Below are 6000 nucleotides of genomic sequence, written 5' to 3' on the forward strand. Positions count from 1 at the left end.
GGGGGTACCAGCTGTCTCATTCTACCTTCTTCACCACCTATAAAAATTTTCCCAAAGCTTTTGGCATGTGAACATATTAGGCATTTTTTTTAACATGCAACTCACCGCAAATCGCCACAAGCTCCCCTAACTGTAACTTTCTCAAACCCACTACTCCATCACTGTAAGTCACTCATACCCATCCACTCCCATTTGCCATTTCTCACTCACTCCTTCAGCCTAACTCATTGTCATTATCTCTCTGTCACCGTATACTGTGTCACAGCCACAGTCCACTTTCTTCTGTCTTATTACTCCAGCTCTCCTTTGTTCTGCTTATTACTGCAGTCTTCTCTCACTGTCACTGTCTGCCTCTTCTCTTTTACTGCTAAGATCTCATTCCTTCCTTCCTGCTGCTGCTGTCTTTTCTCACTGTCGCTAACCCTCTCTTCTGTGTTGTCATTGCCATACAGTTTGTCTCTCATTAGGACAGGCTCTCAGTCACTTCCGTGTTCTTTTTCCCTTTATTCATCACTCCCCCCACCCCTCCCCTGTCACTGTCTCCTTCACTCTTTTCCTATCAATGTTCTGTCACTGTCAACTATGTTACCATTGCCACTGTGTCCATCATACTGCCATTGTCTCCTCCGCTCTTTCTGTAACACAACCACTGTCTACTATCTTCCAGTGCTTATTTCTTTTCCATCTCTTTGCCACTGCCACTGTTGGCTCTCAGCATAAAAAAGTGCCGAACATGCTCACATGCCAAAAGTTTTGGGAAAATTTGTAAAGATGCTGAAGAAGATAGAATGAGGCAGCTGGCCCTCCATTTTTCAGTCAGTCTTTTAAATAAATACAAACATATTCAGATTTTTTATGCTCCAATAGGGACATTTTTCCGCTGGTTCCCTTGATTTCCCTGCTGCAGCATGGCATGGAACTCTTATGAAAAGATACGTACTGGACAGTAAAATTTAGATAGTTTACTTGTGTGAAACTGAAATAATGCAAAACTAATTTTACACCTCAGGTTGGATTTTACATGCAAATAAATAAATAAATAAATAAATAAATTTGACATGTGCTACAGTATTACAACATGAGTTTCAGAGGTGAGTTCCCAGACGATAATGGAGACACTGTACAGTATGTTTCTCCATGCTGTGTCACTTTATAAAATACGCTTTCATCTCACACTAGATTTTACATGTACAAATAGGGTAACTCTGAACCTCAGAGATGGATAAAGATACGAAAAACATCTCAAGGTTGTTTGTGATAAGATCTTAGAAATACATCGTTTACTGTGCATTAGTCCACAGGTGATGGCAAATATAGTGCAAAAATACTGTTTTGTGGGATTTTCCAAGGAACTGCCCATAAACTAATGGGGCCTACATAAGTCCCATCAACTCCACCATAGACCACATCAAATGCAAAGCAGGAGGAAGTGTGTAATATTAATGCTTCAATGCTGTACTATAGGATAGTTACACTAAAACAATCCTTCTGTTGGGTATACAAATAGTCCCAAGGGCTATCCAAAACATTTGACCATACCTTTTTATCACCAACAGAACATGAAATATGAGATTCAGAAATCCCGTTTGGCATTTTGGAATGTGTTAGGTATGCATGCATACCACTCAAGAAATGTCCAAACTGTGTCGGAAGAAGATTAGGGTTTAATCTCCTGTTTTTTGAGATGGAGCACAAATTTGTATGGGAGATGGGATTCAGCTGCGCCCTTTCAAAGGAACCATCCTGGAATTCATGTCAAGCGATTTAGTAAAATAGTGGAAAACTAAATCAGGATGACCGAAATGGAATGTGTACTCTTGTCCTAAATACGAGTCCTTCTTTTAACAGTACACTGAGGTGATCATGTTGAAAAACCAACAGTGAGCACCAGTATCCTATTTTATACAGTTTCAACGACCAGGGCGTGGCATATTGTAATGGAGCAGCAAGCACTCTCCAGTAAACACGGGCATCTTTGAGTGCTAATCATTTAATTAAGTATTGTCGGTTGTGTTTGTTTGCCCACATTGTTCCTTGTCCCGAGTCATATTGCACTTTTTTGTGAGTTCTAGCCAGAGCTGCTGCTTTCAGAAAATTAATCATTTTTATCAGTGTAAAAATCATTAGCATTTCAAGTCTATATGTGTCTATAGAGATTCAGTCTTATCCACACAGGGGAATTGTGGGAGTAAGATGTGGCATTTGACCATCACCATCACCCATTTGGCAACCATTGTCCTTCTTCAGATCTCTTCGTGTATTTCAGTCTTCAGCTATACTGATTTATGTTGATCCAGCATGTTTTTTAAATGCCATCTATTCACCTTCTTGTAGGGTTTTGCCTCAATTTTATTCTGTATCTCTTGGATTCTAACAAACAGTTTCCATGATTAATCTTCTATTCAAGTATCTGTCTACATATCATACCTACATCAATTTCTTTTATATTACAGGCACTTTTCCAGTATGGCCCCTGATACATTTATTTGTTTTCCTGTCCTTCTTGAAGGTTTTTTGAATTACTGCCATAGATCAATCCCAGTTGTATACACTACTCTCAAACTTTCCAATTGGGACTCACTGGAAGTTTGGTTTTAAAAGTATATTTCATTTACAAGATGCTCTCCTGCAATTTTTACTCTTCTGTTTATTTCTTTTGCAGTACATCCAATCAATCGTTTATAGACATTGCTCCAATCTGTAATTTTGCCATGACTTGCATATGGTCCATTGTGCTATATCCACTTCTATAACATAGAATTCCTGTGGCTGTGTAACATGTTGACTGCCGTGTGGCTGCTGATGACCACAGCAGATGGGTCTGTGGTGGCTGCCATCAGCCTCTTGGCAGTCAACATGTTAAAGCCCAGTTTTCATATGCAATTGCTGATAATTTTTATGAATATTGTGTACTTTGCAAAGAGGAGACTGTTTTTTGTCTTCTTTCTTGTGAAACAGAATAAATATAGCATTATTCCAATTTTGACCAATTGTTTGCCTCCAGTGACAATCTGTAAACAGTTTTATAAACATCTGTAATATTATCTTTGCTCCAACTTAAAATCATTTCTATAGACTCACAATAACCTCTAGTCATTTCCCTTTCTTCATGCCATGAATGACTTCATACACATGATCTGTTGTTAGTTCTTGAATGTCATTAGTAACTGCCGGTGTTCATCTCTTGAAATGTACAAATATTTTAAGGAATTTTCTTATTGTTATCTATTGTGCCATCTGCTGTCTTGACTGATGAAATCTGATGTCTGTCAAGCAAAACACTTACATCGATATGACTATTCCAGAGGGTTAATAGAACCACTTATAGATGATTTCTTGACCATTTAATTCTTGAATAGCTTGTGGGAAAAATTAACAAGTAAATCTTCCTATGTCAGTGGGATCAACAAGATTTTTGGCATTCAGAGGAGAAAATTGGTGATGAAATTTCATAAAAAGATCTCACCACAATGAAGAATGCCTGTGTTTTAACGACTGCCATCCCAACTCATGTATCATATCCACACCACTTTCTCACCTAGTTCACGATAGTACATAATGAGCTACCCTTCTTTGAACTTTTTCAATATCTTATCTGGTAAAGATCCTGTACTGAACAGCAGTACCCCAGAAGAGGACAGACAAGCATAGTGTACGCAGTCTCTTCAGATTTGTTGCATCTTCTACAAGTGTTCTGCCAATAAAACAGTCTTTTGTTCATTCTCCCTGCAATATTTTCTATGTGATCATTTCAATTTAAATTGTTCATATTGTAATCGCTAGCCAAAATTTAACAGACTTGTTTTTTAGAGCTCGTGTGGAGGACCTCACATTTTTTTAATTGTTTTCGGTCAGTTGTCACATTTTGCACATGCAGATATCTTGTCTAAATCATTTTGTAATTTGTACTGTCTTTCTGAAGACTTTGCTAGGTGATAAGCAGCAGCATCATCTGCAAACAATCTAAGAGATGATCCGATTGTTTCCTAAATTATTTGTATTGATCAAGCACAGAAGAGAGATAATAACATTTCCTAGGGGAATCACAGATATTCACTAGATGACTTCCCATTAATTACTGCAAACAGTGACATTTCTGAAGAGAAATTATGAATCCAATCATACAACTGGGACAATACCCCATAGGCAAGTAATTTGATTAGCAGCCACTTTTGAGGAACGGTGTCAGAAGCCTTCTGAAAATCAAGAAATACAGAATTAACTTCAGACCCTCTGTTGATAGTGCTCATTACTTGTTGCGGCCAAAGAGCTAGGTGTGTTGCAAAAGAATGATGTTTTATGAATATTATTTGTGTAGTTTTGTTATTTAATAAATTCTAATCATTTCTGTATGTATTTTTTCATTGTACTTCCCACATCCTGTCAAGTACATTTCTGGATAGTTTTGTGTAGTTCAGAATGTTGTTATTCTTCTGTTACCATTTGCTTGAAACTCACACATGTTCTTGTAAACTGTCTCATTCAGTTTGAGAGTTGTGTTTTTTTGCTTTCCTTACACTTGAAACACCTTTGATTGTTTAGCGGAGTAACTTTGTTAAATATTTGCTCGTTATCTGTCTGATCATCATTTTGTCAAATGTTGCAGTTATTGCTTAATCTAATGTAATATGCTTTCCAGTTCTTAAAATAAATTCTCATAGTCCGCGTTTTAGATTTTTTTTGTCTGATCAATGTGTTTCTTTCTATATGTTTTTTTCTGTTCATCTTACTGATTCTTGGTATGTGTAATTGTAAACTGTTTTAGTGGGCTTTTGTGTATTCTGTAAATCTGTTTAGAGGTCTTCTATGTATTCTGTAGAATTGAAGCCCTTTGATGCATAGACTTTAATAATTTATATGGACTGACTTTTGTTTACACTGCCAGACAAAAAGGCGCGAAGTCCACAGAACACATGGGCGGTACACTCCATGGGCAGGGAGGTAGAATGGCCACCAGACTGCATTAGTGTTGAAACTTCCTGGCGGATTAAAACTGTGCTGGACTGAGACTTGAACTCGGGACCTTTGCCTTTCGCAGGCAAGTGCTCTACCATCTGAGGTACCCAAGCACGACTCACGCTGCGTCCTCACAGCTTTACTTCTGCCAGTACCTCGTCTCTTAGCTTCCAAACTTTACAGAAGCTCTCCTGCTAACCTTGCAGAACTAGCACTCCTGAAAGAAAGGATATTGTGGAGATATGGCTTAGCCACAGTCTCGGGGATGTTTCCAGAATGAGATTTTCACTCTGCAGTGGAGTGTGCACTGATATGAAACTTCCAGGCAGATTAAAACTGTGTGCAAAGGTCCCGAGTTTGAGTCTCAGTCCTGCACACAATTTTAATCTGCCAGGAAGTTTCATATCAGCGCACACTTCGCTGCAGACTGAAAATCTCATTCTGCATTAGTGTTGTTTGCGTTTTGTGTCATTACCAAGCCTGGTAGGGTATGTAATGTGCGTGAAGAGCATCAGATGTTACATGGTCACTGAGATGCCACATATTTGAGTGAGATAGCAATATTACCACCTGACAAAATTTGAAAGGGGCCTCATTGTGGATCTTTATTTGGCCAGCTTGTTGAATTTTGCAATATCCAGCTTTTTGGGGCACTTTGATGTGAAAGTGGCCTGATGAACTGCATCGAAATATGAAGGCAGGTATACTCTTCATCAGGATTCCAGTCAACAATGTGTGACTGCCACCAATCTCATTACAGTCAATTCAAAACGTTGCCTGCCATTTGAGAGCAAGGCACGGACTCCCTGCAACATTCTCCATCATCCCACACCAGTGATGGAGGGAAGGCACAATGGTACCTCATGGCAGTCTGTGTCTCATATAAGATTAGCCGCATCCGGACTAGGGAATTACTGTCTCATGAATAATCTACCATCAACACCACAACACAAATGGCCGTGTCTGAAGTGGTGCTACGATAGGGAAGCATGGATTGCTGATGAATGGCATTGTACTGTGTTCAGCACGATTCACGGTTCTGCA

This window comes from Schistocerca cancellata, chromosome 2 (assembly GCF_023864275.1).
Source record: "Schistocerca cancellata isolate TAMUIC-IGC-003103 chromosome 2, iqSchCanc2.1, whole genome shotgun sequence".
Taxonomy (NCBI): domain Eukaryota; kingdom Metazoa; phylum Arthropoda; class Insecta; order Orthoptera; family Acrididae; genus Schistocerca; species Schistocerca cancellata.